General features: G+C 38.3%; 1 protein-coding gene across 1 annotated transcript in view; it reads left to right on the top strand.

The window, feature by feature from the left end:
- KL (klotho) overlaps positions 1–17,500 on the top strand; it is a 528,595-nt gene that overhangs the window by 125,505 nt on the left and 385,590 nt on the right. The window lies entirely within an intron of this gene.

Genomic DNA, 17,500 nt, shown 5'->3' with positions numbered 1-17,500 from the left:
ACACCATGAAAATCACATAGACAGTATCCCGATGTCAGCAATGAACACCACACCATGAAAATCACATAGACAGTATCCCGATGTCAGCAATGAACACCACACCATGAAAATCACATAGACAGTATCCCGATGTCAGCAATGAACACCACACCATGAAAATCACATAGACAGTATCCCGATGTCAGCAATGAACACCACACCATGAAAATCACATAGACAGTATCCCGATGTCAGCAATGAACACCACACCATGAAAATCACATAGACAGTATCCCGATGTCAGCAATGAACACCACACCATGAAAATCACATAGACAGTATCCCGATGTCAGCAATGAACACCACACCATGAAAATCACATAGACAGTATCCCGATGTCAGCAATGAACACCACACCATGAAAATCACATAGACAGTATCCCGATGTCAGCAATGAACACCACACCATGAAAATCACATAGACAGTATCCCGATGTCAGCAATGAACACCACACCATGAAAATCACATAGACAGTATCCCGATGTCAGCAATGAACACCACACCATGAAAATCACATAGACAGTATCCCGATGTCAGCAATGAACACCACACCATGAAAATCACATAGACAGTATCCCGATGTCAGCAATGAACACCACACCATGAAAATCACATAGACAGTATCCCGATGTCAGCAATGAACACCACACCATGAAAATCACATAGACAGTATCCCGATGTCAGCAATGAACACCACACCATGAAAATCACATAGACAGTATCCCGATGTCAGCAATGAACACCACACCATGAAAATCACATAGACAGTATCCCGATGTCAGCAATGAACACCACACCATGAAAATCACATAGACAGTATCCCGATGTCAGCAATGAACACCACACCATGAAAATCACATAGACAGTATCCCGATGTCAGCAATGAACACCACACCATGAAAATCACATAGACAGTATCCCGATGTCAGCAATGAACACCACACCATGAAAATCACATAGACAGTATCCCGATGTCAGCAATGAACACCACACCATGAAAATCACATAGACAGTATCCCGATGTCAGCAATGAACACCACACCATGAAAATCACATAGACAGTATCCCGATGTCAGCAATGAACACCACACCATGAAAATCACATAGACAGTATCCCGATGTCAGCAATGAACACCACACCATGAAAATCACATAGACAGTATCCCGATGTCAGCAATGAACACCACACCATGAAAATCACATAGACAGTATCCCGATGTCAGCAATGAACACCACACCATGAAAATCACATAGACAGTATCCCGATGTCAGCAATGAACACCACACCATGAAAATCACATAGACAGTATCCCGATGTCAGCAATGAACACCACACCATGAAAATCACATAGACAGTATCCCGATGTCAGCAATGAACACCACACCATGAAAATCACATAGACAGTATCCCAATGTCAGCAATGAACACCACACCATGAAAATCACATAGACAGTATCCCGATGTCAGCAATGAACACCACACCATGAAAATCACATAGACAGTATCCCGATGTCAGCAATGAACACCACACCATGAAAATCACATAGACAGTATCCCGATGTCAGCAATGAACACCACACCATGAAAATCACATAGACAGTATCCCGATGTCAGCAATGAACACCACACCATGAAAATCACATAGACAGTATCCCGATGTCAGCAATGAACACCACACCATGAAAATCACATAGACAGTATCCCGATGTCAGCAATGAACACCACACCATGAAAATCACATAGACAGTATCCCGATGTCAGCAATGAACACCACACCATGAAAATCACATAGACAGTATCCCGATGTCAGCAATGAACACCACACCATGAAAATCACATAGACAGTATCCCGATGTCAGCAATGAACACCACACCATGAAAATCACATAGACAGTATCCCGATGTCAGCAATGAACACCACACCATGAAAATCACATAGACAGTATCCCGATGTCAGCAATGAACACCACACCATGAAAATCACATAGACAGTATCCCGATGTCAGCAATGAACACCACACCATGAAAATCACATAGACAGTATCCCGATGTCAGCAATGAACACCACACCATGAAAATCACATAGACAGTATCCCGATGTCAGCAATGAACACCACACCATGAAAATCACATAGACAGTATCCCGATGTCAGCAATGAACACCACACCATGAAAATCACATAGACAGTATCCCGATGTCAGCAATGAACACCACACCATGAAAATCACATAGACAGTATCCCGATGTCAGCAATGAACACCACACCATGAAAATCACATAGACAGTATCCCGATGTCAGCAATGAACACCACACCATGAAAATCACATAGACAGTATCCCGATGTCAGGAATGAACACCAAACCATGAAAATCACATAGGCAGTATCCCCATGTCAGCAATGAACACCACACCATGAAAATCACATAGACAGTATCCCCATGTCAGCAATGAACACCACACCATGAAAATCACATAGACAGTATCCCCATGTCAGCAATGAACACCACACCATGAAAATCACATAGACAGTAGCCCGATATCAGGAATGAACACCACTCCATGAAAATCACATAGACAGTTCCCCATGTCAGCAATGAACACCACACCATGAAAATCACATAGACAGTATCCCCATGTCAGCAATGAACACCACACCATGAAAATCACATAGACAGTATCCCGATGTCAGCAATGAACACCACACCATGCAAATCACATAGACAGTATCCCGATGTCAGCAATGAACACCACACCATGAAAATCACATAGACAGTATCCCGATGTCAGCAATGAACACCACACCATGAAAATCACATAGACAGTATCCCGATGTCAGCAATGAACACCACACCATGAAAATCACATAGACAGTATCCCGATGTCAGCAATGAACACCACACCATGAAAATCACATAGACAGTATCCCAATGTCAGCAATGAACACCACACCATGAAAATCACATAGACAGTATCCCGATGTCAGCAATGAACACCACACCATGAAAATCACATAGACAGTATCCCGATGTCAGCAATGAACACCACACCATGAAAATCACATAGACAGTATCCCGATGTCAGCAATGAACACCACACCATGAAAATCACATAGACAGTATCCCGATGTCAGCAATGAACACCACACCATGAAAATCACATAGACAGTATCCCGATGTCAGCAATGAACACCACACCATGAAAATCACATAGACAGTATCCCGATGTCAGCAATGAACACCACACCATGAAAATCACATAGACAGTATCCCGATGTCAGCAATGAACACCACACCATGAAAATCACATAGACAGTATCCCGATGTCAGCAATGAACACCACACCATGAAAATCACATAGACAGTATCCCGATGTCAGCAATGAACACCACACCATGAAAATCACATAGACAGTATCCCGATGTCAGCAATGAACACCACACCATGAAAATCACATAGACAGTATCCCGATGTCAGCAATGAACACCACACCATGAAAATCACATAGACAGTATCCCGATGTCAGCAATGAACACCACACCATGAAAATCACATAGACAGTATCCCGATGTCAGCAATGAACACCACACCATGAAAATCACATAGACAGTATCCCGATGTCAGCAATGAACACCACACCATGAAAATCACATAGACAGTATCCCGATGTCAGCAATGAACACCACACCATGAAAATCACATAGACAGTATCCCAATGTCAGCAATGAACACCACACCATGAAAATCACATAGACAGTATCCCGATGTCAGCAATGAACACCACACCATGAAAATCACATAGACAGTATCCCGATGTCAGCAATGAACACCACACCATGAAAATCACATAGACAGTATCCCGATGTCAGCAATGAACACCACACCATGAAAATCACATAGACAGTATCCCGATGTCAGCAATGAACACCACACCATGAAAATCACATAGACAGTATCCCGATGTCAGCAATGAACACCACACCATGAAAATCACATAGACAGTATCCCGATGTCAGCAATGAACACCACACCATGAAAATCACATAGACAGTATCCCGATGTCAGCAATGAACACCACACCATGAAAATCACATAGACAGTATCCCAATGTCAGCAATGAACACCACACCATGAAAATCACATAGACAGTATCCCAATGTCAGCAATGAACACCACACCATGAAAATCACATAGACAGTATCCCGATGTCAGCAATGAACACCACACCATGAAAATCACATAGACAGTATCCCGATGTCAGCAATGAACACCACACCATGAAAATCACATAGACAGTATCCCGATGTCAGCAATGAACACCACACCATGAAAATCACATAGACAGTATCCCGATGTCAGCAATGAACACCACACCATGAAAATCACATAGACAGTATCCCGATGTCAGCAATGAACACCACACCATGAAAATCACATAGACAGTATCCCGATGTCAGCAATGAACACCACACCATGAAAATCACATAGACAGTATCCCAATGTCAGCAATGAACACCACACCATGAAAATCACATAGACAGTATCCTGATGTCAGCAATGAACACCACACCATGAAAATCACATAGACAGTATCCCAATGTCAGCAATGAACACCACACCATGAAAATCACATAGACAGTATCCCAATGTCAGCAATGAACACCACACCATGAAAATCACATAGACAGTATCCCGATGTCAGCAATGAACACCACACCATGAAAATCACATAGACAGTATCCCGATGTCAGCAATGAACACCACACCATGAAAATCACATAGACAGTATCCCAATGTCAGCAATGAACACCACACCATGAAAATCACATAGACAGTATCCCGATGTCAGGACTGAACACCACACCATGAAAATCACATAGACAGTATCCCGATGTCAGCAATGAACACCACACCATGAAATAGAGATATTAATACTAAGCACCTTGTTGTATGAAGCGATCACAATGACCTGGAAATCCAGACATCATTTTAAAAATGTTTGTTGATGGACTATTGGCAAAGAGAATGATCAGTCTGTTGCTACAGAATAACCAAGAAAATATGTTTAGCAACACTGGATTTAATAACCTTAAGTATAACTTGAGTTACTTATCTTTTCTTTACAGAACTCATGTATATGATCATTCTTTCTGCCGGATTGTAAGAGCTATGTATGCTAGGGTCTGATATAACAAATATTTTTGCTCCCAATTGGTAGAGGATATAAGGTGAATTAGGTTACCTGTGGAATGGCACATGACAGAAGGAAAAGGTTCTTGTGTTAGACTATATTCATTTTGGCTCCTCAGTACCCATGTGGGCTTATGATACTTTTAAATAAGAGTTAGCCTTGCATATGCCCAATCATTCAGTCATTCCTGTACACAGGAGCACCTGGGCACTTCTGGGCACAATTCAAGATACTGGGAATGGCACTGGACCCCCTAAGTGCTAGTAAGATTCATGTTTGCAAATCATGGCAGTCCCCAATGGCACAGAATATGTAGACTGTAAGATGCATTTACACAGCTGTGCCCTTTGTGCATGAATACCAAGGTATGTGTGATCTGTAAACCTCGTTTACACACCAAGTGGGTACAGACATTTTGGATTCATTGTCCATCTGCCTACTCATCATCCCTAAGCACCCCCCTTCTTCTGCTCAGAACAGTAAATCTTCCCAATTCCCCCATGGGGGTTCTTCACCCTAGGTGTCCTACCTGCAGCACGTCTGCTGACATGGAGAGGCTTGACATTTGTGATTTGTTTTATTGTTTTATCCTTAATATACACATTTAGTGCTTGTCAAGCAACATCTTTAGACATAATCCCTGAAATGTTTTTAATATTAGATAACAGTGTTCTATAGCTAATCCAATTGAATATAAGCATTTTTGCTTCCATCCCAGTCATATCTATAGCCTATAGAAGTCAATATAAAACATATGTTACGTGACACACCTTGATCCAACTACCCCCTCCTAATGATAAATATATTAGCAACTTTTCTTGCAGACAGTCAGTGCTGAGTACCTTGTGGTACTATGATTCATGATATACTCTAATTGCCTGCTTTAACTGTAAAAATGGGCATTTAAGTTCATCTACTTTGCCCGAATAGTGCCACGCTGGGTAGAGCAAAAATGCATATGCACTTCATGAAATATTAACTACAATGTAAACAAACTTTTACTTTCAATATTTTTTTCTAGAATGTGCAGCCTTAATGCATAGCTGAATTGTATGATGTTAGCACTAAACAATCAAATGGTTTTGTTGCCTGTAAAACCCAGCACCTGTTTCTGCAAGGTGACACTTTTTACCTAACTAATCTCTAGATTATATTCATAAACCCAGTGTATGACTAAATATACACTAGCCTAGAAATATAAATGGCATCCTGTGATTATTTTAATATACAAATGAATGTTGCTTTCCACTCATTGCATGCTGTAACAGAATTATACATGGAACATGAAAATGTTAATCCCTTACAGAAATAATGTTGTCCTTACTTAATGTCATCAGCAGAGAAGGTACAACTGCAATCGTTTATTCTAGCTGTACTTTTGCAAAGCCATTTTGATGAAGGTCATTGTAATTTATTCTGCAGAGCACAGTGCTTTGTTCACATGGTAAAAATATCCTACTTGATGACAGGGTCCAATTCACTTACCATAACAAATGAATAAAGTGCAAGATTTAATTATTTTTCAGTCACTTGATGTGATCATAAGCAGTGAACTTTATTACAAACAACTTCAAGCATTCATCAGTGATTAGTTTTTATAGAAAGATAATTATAGGACTTATGGTTACCTTCAAAACATTCAATATCTTAGATTATACTGTCAGAGTGCAGCTGTTGAGCTGACAGCCCTAAGTGAACATGTTATTTGTAAAGTGCTGAACAGATTCTCAGACTTTGTGGCAAATAGTACAGATGTAATTATCTTTTCAAAAACTCTAACTTTTCTTTTTTATTCTGCATGCTTTTAATTCCTGCATAACTTTTCCCAGCTTTTCCTTTCAGCTTATAAATTTACATGTGCCCCAATCCCACTTGAAGCAAACCTCTAAACAATAGTCTCGACTCTACGGATGAGAAGCAAGGGCTGAAGCCAGACCTAAATCCTAAAATTGCCATGTTCAGGTACTGGCAAAAATATGGGGAACAGAGTATCTTTTGCACCTTTATTTTTCCCATTGCTTTCTTGCTACTAAGACATCTACTTATCTTTAAATGAAAACAATATGCATCTTACAAAATGAGGATCTTTTCTAATCAATGTAATAATGACAGACTCTGTTATATAAATATAATTTGTATCATTTTGTTTCATTATTGTAGAGTCAGTGAGAAATGAACCCATAAAACAGACACAAATGCAAAACTGCAGATCTATGTAAAGCTAAAGCAAGTAGGCAAGCAACTTTTGATAAAACTGAGGTTATCTAAGATGGTCCATCTTCTAAGATGTTGCCAAAAATGTATCTAAAAAAATGTTGGAGGGATTTGCACTGCCCTTGTGTCTGTTTCATAAATCAGAACCATGATAAACAATGTTTTCTTAGAGTAAACTGAACAAGTTCAAATGTACTGAATAAGAAAATTCAGAATGAGTCTATTATGCCTGAATCAAGTCTTGCCACATGCTGTAAATAACAACTATGACATCCCTGCTCTGGCCAGTAATCAAGGAGTCTCAATCCTCACCACTGACACTGGTAAGGGACGTTCTTTTGAACAAAGATAGATACACACAGCATTTCAAGCTGCAGCTCTCTGCACCAAGCACAATTTCCATTAAGAGCACACAGGGAGCACATTCAATCTTGGGACTAGGTCTCCTTCTCTCTCTCTCTCTCTCTCTCTCTCTCCATGCCCAAAATAAGACTCTCCACTGATACAGCTGTAGAGTTGAGCCCGAGTGTTCTAAGCCAACTCCTCCACCCCCTGTCTATGAAACCAATGTTCTGTGTCCCTGCTTGAAGTAGCTGACACATACCCTTTGAGATTTGATTTTCACACACACACACACAGACACACACACACACACACACACACACATACACACACCCCTGGTAAAGGCTGGCACAGATTTACCATCTATGCTCCCTCTGCCCAGACTGTAATGTAGATACTGACACCAGAACACTCCAAAGCCAACTACTCTAAGGCTGTTACAAGGGTACCCAATTATACTGAGTGAAATGAATGCTAACACCAATGGTGACCAAACAGCAAGGCTTTCAGGAGCAGCCACAGTGTCACCAAATAAATATAAGTACTCACACAGGTTAAAATATTCTCTAAAATACCAGTCACAATGAAAAGTTTAGGTGTATTTTATGATAAATAATACAAGAACATAAAATACTACATATCTATTTACAATAAACACGAGAGTTTCAATCACAGGAAGTATTAAAAATAACACAGATGGAAAAATTCACACAAATACAGAAAAATAATACTTAACTAATTTCACTATATTTTCCTGACTGGCTTAAAGAATTACTGTCCCCTGGTTCACTTACTAGAGCAAGGCAAGATGATCTAGGTGAGTGATTATTCTTTGTCAGGTTTCAAAAACAGACTGCTGAGAGCTGAGTAACATCTCTCACTAATAGCTAAATATCATTTCAGTGCTGGCTACAGAATGACATCACATCTGGTCATCTGATTCTGGTTCCCACACTACTCCCTTTACTAGAAACTGAACCAGAATCTAACACATAGGTGTCATACTACATACACACATAGAGCTTTGCTAAGATGTATTATAGCATCTGAAAGCTGTAAAACAATTTCAAAATTCTACCCTTCCAGGGTAGCAATTAGTTCACCCCTAAGACAATACAGTAGGATTTCTAGTCCTGTTTTTCACAGATGTTTTGTCTCTGGCTGCAATCAGATCTGTAAGATACAATCATTATGGCCTAAACCAGGAAATTTGATTTCAGACTATTTTTCAAAGTTAGCTGGACTGAGATTAACCTCTTCTCTTCCAGTATCTTCTGTTACAATATATTAATTTCAACAATTACAATACAGTCTGACATACAGGTGTATTTCTTTTCTGTCCAGCCGGACCTACTATTGGTACATTTTTAACACAAGCAGCTTTACAAATACATTTTCAACACAAGCACCTGTACAAATCAGTTTGCTATACAAATGGCATATAATTATTTAAAAAACTCCAGCTAGCTATCCAGGTATATGTTACACATCCACTGCCCTACTTCTCCTGACATAGCTGGCAATACCTCACATCATCATAACAATCATCACATTTAAGCCTATAATAATATCAGACATATTGCTGTTAAGTGATGTTGAGTCCATACCAGCTCTTGATGATCCTATGGATAATAGTTTTGAACTGTGTTTGATCTTTATTCATACTGCAGATAGTTTGTAGAGGAGCTTTCTTTGCAGTAGTTAGTGTGTTGATCCATCACATTGCTGATCTTCCTCCTTTGTATTAAGTTTTAACCTTGCCAACCATAATGTATTTTTCCAGTAATCATTCTCTTAACATAATGTGTCCAAAGTATGATGCAGAAGTGTCATCATTTAAGCTTCCAGGGAAATCTCAGAAATTATCTCCTACAATGCTAATTAATTTGTTTTAGTAGCAGTCCATTCTATGTACAGTATTCTTGCCCACACCATAATTCAGAGTTGTCAGTTTTCTTCATGTCTTTTCTTCACGGTGCAACTTTTGCATCCATATAATGCTACAGAAAACACTGTAGCTTAAACAAATCAAATGTCTGTACACAACAGGTTCATTAGGGAGTATACCAGGCTAATGATCATTGAGTCTTTTTAAGCCCAGACATTGCTTCCTAAATATGCCTGATAATTTTTGCTATGCAATTCTTTTAAGGAGTATATGTGGGCCTGGGCTTGGGTAGTCTAGCATTTATAGGCTGCCTCTTTCTGTTAGAGACATAGGTGCCAGACCAGAGGTAAATTTCCATTTCCCCATCCACTTGTCCAAGTTATTTTTGAATTGGGTAAGGGAAGACCTCTGCTTCACATGGAGAGACACATACCTGTCCTTCTAACATGTCCTATTTATGTCACAGATGAGGATTATGTCCCTAGATTGGTTAATTCTGATGATTCCATGTTATCTTTGAATGTGAATAGTCTCAGAGTTTTGTACAAAAAAGAAAGAATAATGAAATATATTAAAAAATGCAGAGTTCAAATAGTTATGCTACCGAAAACAAATCTGGAAAGGAATGAGCATGTGAATTTGATAAAGAAAGGATTTCAGAGTTCTGAAGAAGTCCCGTTATGTATATTAGGGATGAAAGCGCTTAACTAGTAGAATTGGTGTAATAAAGGTCGTTTTTGAAGAGTTCTTTTTCCACTGGTTTTTATTTTATTTATTTGTATTCCACCAAAAACTGCTACAGTGGAGCTTAATTATTAGTTATAGGTGGGGACAGAAATTTGAGTTGCCATAGTGAGGCTGTATCGGCGAAACCTAGAAGGGAAACTATAACAAGAGAGAGTAGATGTTTGAAGAAATTTTTGAAAATATTTGGCATAGAAGATGTGAATTCAGTAGTAGGAGCTCAGAGAATTTGCATATTATTTCCCAAGGTACAAAAACCTAGGGTAGGCTAGACAGAAATTATATTTCATGGGAACATGTGCATTTAATTGAATGTTTTGATACACATCCAATAATTATTTCAGATCACGTGCCAATAATATCTAAAATAAAAATGCAGGGTAATGAAATAAAAATAAGGCAGGGTCTATATTAGATCAGCGAACACTTAAACAAGCAAACGTTGATTGATCAACATTATGTAAGTGAATGTTCAAAATATCGAAGCAACAGAAACCCAAATTTTTCCTGGGGAAAAAATTTGGTTGTCCCTTTCTGTTGCTTCGATATTTTCAGTGCTGTGGTGGAAAGTTACGGGTCAGATTCAGGTAAGTGTGCAATTGTGTGGATGTGAGTGTTAGGGTGGGTTAGGTGAGTTAAGGTTAGGGCGCGGGTTAGGTATATGTGCGATTGTGTAGACGTGACGGTTAGGGTGGGTTTAGGTGAGTTAGGGTTAGGGAGCGAGTGAGGTGAGTGTGCGATAGTGACGGACCTTCGGGTTAGGGTTTAGGTTAAGGTAAGTGGATAGTTAGTGGTGTGTGCATAGTTTAGTGTAGGGTTAGGTGACAGATTTTAGGTGTATGTGTGTGGATTTCTGTTTGTTAGGTATGCTTGTGTTGTGTGTATGTGTTTTGGATCAGCAATTTTTTTTCCTAGGAAAAAAATCGCTGTTCTGACAGTTCGAGATTGTAAGCTTTTGCTTACATAAGGTCGATCAATCAGCGTTCGCTTTTTTAAGAGTTTACTGATCTAATATAGACCCAATAAGGCACTGGCACCTCCCCACCCATTTGTTGAAAACAGAGGAAATTAAGGAATGAGTAGTGAAAATTATTTGGAAGTTATTAGGGAAGATTTCTTCAGACAATATAGCTAGGGAGTGGGAAAAAATGAAAATGAATTTTAAAAATAGGGTAAAATAAAAGAAAAACAGATATTGTTAAGAAGTAACAGGAATTATTTAGAAGGACTGGCAAAAGTTAAAGTATTGCGGAATAGGGGCAGTCTCACAGAACAGGAAGAGGCCCAGTTGCAGAGTGCTAAAGAGAGAAAAAATGGACTACCTCAATAATATGCATGAGTTTAGAAAGCTTGCTGTTAAGCAACACTTTTTGATAACTCTAGAGCACAAAAGCTTTTAGCACAATGGTTCATGCAACAGAAAGTAGAAGGGATTGTTGTCAAGCTTAGGGAGCCTATAACAAGGAAAAGAAACAGAGATCCTGTAGAGATATTAGAAATATTTTGGAAATTTTATGAAAATCTGTATAAAGCAGACAAAAGTAGAAATCAAGAAAAAGTGTAAATGGAAAGGTTTATGGAAGAATTAAATATGCCAGGGTTAGAGACAGATAACACTCAATTACTAACGGTTAAATGAGATAAAAATGGTGATGAGTAATCAATACAGGAAAGTCTCCAGGAATAAATGGTATTCCTGTGGAAGTTTGGAAGCTAGGAGGAAAGAAAGAGATAAAGATCTGGAAAGTTTTGTTTAACAGTATTTTAAAAGGAGGAGAAGCACCAACGTCGTGGAAGAAAACAGTGGTAGCTGTAATATGTAAAGATGGTTAAGACCATTGGACTTCATATAGACCTATTTCAATTCTGTACCATGATTATAAAGTGTTTAAGTCTATAAAGGCTAAAAGAATGGCAAAGGTGATGCCAAAATTGATAGATATAGGTCAGTGTGGTTCTGTGGATGAAAGGCATTAATAGAACAATGATGATCCAGAGGAAAGAAGAATGCATGAAAATGCCACAGTTGTTGGTGGGTCTTGATGCCAGGAAAGCATTCCGCATAGTAAGCTGGGGTTTTATGAGTAAGGCAATAGAAGCATTTGCATTCCCTGGTAAAATAATAAGGCTGATTAGAAGGATATATGAAGGATCAAAGGTAAAACTTAAAGTCGGGGAGGGTCCTCTCTGATAACTTTTGTTTGAGCAAAGGAACCAGGGAGGGGTTTCCTCTTTCCCCTTTGTTATTTGAATTATATTTAGAACCATTGGCAAAGAAAATAAGGGACTCAGAAATTCAGGGATATACTTGGTATAGTAATCAAGAAAAATTGGCTTTATTTGCAAATTGTATTATTTTGTACCTGATAAAATCAGAAAAGAACATTTTACTGCTGTGGAACACTGAGACAGTTTCAAGTCTTTTCAGGATACAAAATTAATGAAGATAAAAATAAAAGCAATAGCTGTAAACTATGTACCTACAAACAAATTGGTTCATTCATCAATAAATACCCATTTATATGGGGACATGATAAAATGAAGTACTTAGTATGGATTGAAAAACTTCTATTTTGACAACTAAGGGTATGTGAGAAGAGACTTAACATATAATACAAAAACAAGGAAACTGGAATCTCTGTTTTATGAATATGGCTAGCAAGATACAAGCAGTGTAAATGGTCAGGCATATTGTTTATCAACCAGAGTAGAAGTTGTGGATAACAATTAATAAAGAGTTGAAGGATTTTCTCTGGGAAAGGAAGAGGGCAACAGTTAAGTGGGATAGGTTGATCCTTCCAATATAATGAGATGGTTTGGGATTACCTGATTTAAAGAGGTACTTAAGAGCTACACAATTAAGGCTCTTATAAAATGCACAAGCAGATAGCTGTAATTCAAAGTAGAAAGTGATGATGATGGAACAGGGGAAAGCTCAAGAAATAAGGAGACATTAGAATTTTGGATGCAGATTCTTAAGGAGAATAACAATAACCCTACATAATATTATATTTATAAAGTAGCAGAAAGTATTATAAGAACTAAGCCAACACGGGAATAGAGAAAGGAAACTCTGTCAGTTGGGATGACTACAATTAGGGGTACAGAGAATAGGCAAGATGGGGCTGGAATTTACTGGAGAAAACTGGCAAAGGAACCAAGGCACTGGGAGCAAATAATTGGAGAGGGAAATGTAATAGAATAGAAGAGGCCAATAATTCATTTGAACTGCAGGCTAGAGATTGGCTTCCTGATCAAGGATTGATGTCAGCATATAAGCAAAGGGAAAAGAGAAAAAAAGTAGGGAGATCCTAAGTGAAAGACCAGCACTGGTTGAGTTTTTAGAATAATCTAGAATAGAAGCTATTGTTAAAAAGGGATAATTAGTAGGGCATATAAATTATTGAATGATAACTATAAGAATCAATCAGAGGAGGTTAGAAATGATTGCAAAGAGGGACTAGATAAGCAATTCACAAAGAAACAATGGGAGTATACATGTATGCATGGCTCCCAAATATGCAACAAAGTCTAGAAGATTTAGGATCTTTGCTCTGAAGTGTTTACATAGATATTTTTATACCCTAAGCAGACTCCAAAGAATTTTTCCTCAGGTAGATTGCAAATATTGGAGGTGTGGTGGCGAAGAAAGAGTTAATTGGGAACATATTTTTGAGAGTGAAATGAGTTTGTAGACTTTAAAAATTCCCTGCAGACTACTCTGTCAGAAATACTGGGTGAGTAAATTGGTATAACAAAGAAAGTGATTTTTTGAGCTACGATACAGAATTGGAATTGCCTAGACATAGTAAGGCCTTGCTGAGTTTAATTTTGGTGGCTGCCAAAAAAGCAATTACTAGAAAATGGAAATCAAAGTGTAAACCAACCATACTAGAAGTAATGAATATAGTAACAGAGATAAAAAAATTGAAGTGAGATCTTTATAAAAGGGTAGCAGCAAATTACATAGAAAAAAATGGGAATTGTCAGGGTAGGACCAAATTACATAGAAAAAAAATGGGAATTGTCAGAATAATAATGTGTCCAGTAATGACTCCTTCTCCAATTTGAATGGGGTTATATGTATTGGTAACATATCTAAATATGATTGTAGAGTCTTTTTATAAGACCCATTGCTCCTACTACTATTGGAACTGTCTTGGCATCTTTCTTCCACATTGCTGTAATTACTGCCTGCAAATCCTGATATTTTCTGACTTTTGTGTCTCTCTGTATGCAAGATACTGTAGTCACTAGGTGTAGTGATTTCAATATCAATGCTACTTTTGTCTTCTTTTCACAGACTGCTATATCTGGTTTTCTTGCATCTATCTTTTGAGCTGTTGTTAATGGGTGATCCCATGAGATGTAGACTTCATCATTTTCTGTGATGCTTTGTGGCTCATGTTTCTAGTGTTTTTCAGCTACTTCAGTATTATAATGTTTGCACAATCCCCAGTGTTACAGTCTTTCCACATTATTATGACTTTCAGTATACAGTCCTTCTGCCATTAGTATGTCACAACCAGCAACAAGGTGTGCAACTCTTGCTTGTTTCCCCCCACATCTTCAATGGACTTTGTAAACCAATGTGCATGTAGCCCACTATCTTGGGCTGCCAATATTAACCATTCATCTTTTGGTTTGAATTTGCCTCTCCTTAACCATTCCTGCATTCGATCCTAATCAACATGGGGTTCTTCCAAGAGTTTTATATACTTGCAAATATATTTATGCATTTTTCACATTTCTTACCTTCTCATCTGATCCTTCACCTTATATTCTTTATTTTGTTTTTTGGCACATTCAGTTGCTGTCTTATTTTTATCTACTTCTGGTTTGATTTCCATTCCCGCTTGACATCAGTATGCTTCTAATAGACTAAGAAAAGAAGTCATCTTAGATTTATTCTCCTCATGTTTCAAACCTTTCACTATATTTCGGTCTTGTGACATCAGCAGACATGTGTGCAGTCCCACAATTGCAAATCTATACATGTAATCAATTTCAAGGAGGCCCATCCCTCCTTCGGAACAGGGAATACATAGTCTTGGTATGCAGTGATTTTTATAAATCATTTGATGAGCATGAAGTATCCTTGTTTTCCTGTCTAATCTATTCAACACCTTTTGGGGCCTGTCAATCACTCCAAAACTGCAAGTTAAGACAGGAAGAGCAAATTGGTTTATAGCCTGAATTATGTTCCTAGATGTGAACGCTATTTTCAGGATTAATTTAAGTCTTCTAAAATATTCCTTACTGAGTTTTATTCATATCTGTTCCTGTTTTATTGTTGACCCTTCATCAATTCCCAAATATTTACACACTCCCTCTTGCTCAAGTTCTTTTATATCACATTCTTGTCCCAAACTGATGTTTTCTTGGTGCTGCAGCTTTCCGGCCTTAAAGGTTGTTTTTGCACGTTTATCAAGGCCAAATGACATTCTTATATCATTTGAATAAGTTTTGACAAATTACAGTTGTGCTTTCAGTTCCACATCTGATGAGCTGTACAGTTTTAAATCATTGGCAAAGAGAAGATAAGTCTTTACACTTTGTTGCTTTCTGGGAGCCAAATTATAGCCATGACCTAATCTGTTAAGTAGACAGTTTAATGGGTTAAGGCCAAAACAGAATAGCTGCGGTGACAGGGAGTCATCTTGGAATATCCCCCTTTGAATTTTTTTCCTGGAATAATAATTTGTCCTTTATCATGGCTTAATTGCAAAGTAGTTTTCCACTGTTTCATGGTCATTGTAATATAATCGATCAGTGTAGGGATATCTTATACATTTTTAAGCACTCTTTTATCCATGAATGTAGTATACTGCCAAATGCTTTTTTGTAGTCAGTCCATACCATACTTAAATTCTTCCCCTTTTTACAGTTCTCTACTATGACTTTATTTAACAACAAATAATCCTTTGCTCCATATCACTTTCTTTTATTACCCTTTTGTTCTACTGCTATAATTGAGTTTTCTTCTAAATGAATATAATACACCGCCGGAAGGCAAGTTATTGGTCTATAATTTTTAGGCTAGCTTGCAGGTTTACTCTTAAGTGGGAACATTGGTTTTCCTGTCAGTAACCAGGCTGATGTCTGTTCGGGGTGCACACATCCCATTTCATATCCTGCACCCTTAAACTTCTTATTCTTTCTTTTACTTCTTCTATCCATTTATCATCTTTGTTATGTTCCACAGGATCTTCATAAATACTTCTCCAAAATACATCCATTTCTTCTTTTTTGGTGGTCTTTCAATTCCTTTTACCTTGTTTCCCAATTCTCTATAAAACTTTTTTTGGATCATCAATAAATTGTTTATTTTGTACTTATACTCTATATTGGTGTTCGATGAGGTTCAAATACAGTGCTGTAATATAATCCTGGGATCTGAATACAATGGCGTGACTAATAATGTGCATAACACAGGCTTTCAATACCAGTGTGGACACTTGGCGGTCAAGTTCAGAGTGCTATGTACATGTGTTCCCAGTGCTTGCATCACTGGGTTTCAGCATAGTGGTACTGTTGTCAATGCTGTAATTAGCAAGGAATTCCACTTTGTAGAAATCAAAATAAAGACACATGTTTGCATTTATTTGTAGACTGTGTGGCTTTGTCACCAATCATTTGTCCGTGTTAGCCCCTCCTGTAGTATATTATCATCACAAGTGGACTCAGTGATTGCACCCAGTTTGCAAGAATCAGGAAATGTGGTAACCCAAATGCTGTATACTGTAGCCTGAACTCTTGAGACATAGAGTCCAAACTGTAAAGAGCCAAGCACAGATCCCTGGGGTACACCAATGGTGGCAGCTCTACTGGTACAGGTTGTTTCACCAAATTTCACAGTATGTGTTCTGTCAGTGATGATTTGGTTATCCATCTAGTGACATGAGGTTTAATGCCCAGCTGGGAGAGTTTTTCAATGATCCCTGTGTGGGGGATTGTCTTCAAACCCTAGGCCAATTGGGGATAGCCAGTATGCACTGTGTTACCTTCATCCAGGCCTATCACACAGAATCAATGGGCTGTGACAACATCACAGAACGCCTATCATGTGACTCATCACATAG

The sequence above is a fragment of the Protopterus annectens genome, chromosome 5.part1 (assembly GCF_019279795.1).
Source record: "Protopterus annectens isolate FY-2018-M chromosome 5.part1, PAN1.0, whole genome shotgun sequence".
NCBI lineage: Eukaryota > Metazoa > Chordata > Ceratodontiformes > Protopteridae > Protopterus > Protopterus annectens.
Note: the sequence above shows the minus strand (reverse complement) of the source record. Positions and strands in the feature narration are given on the sequence as shown.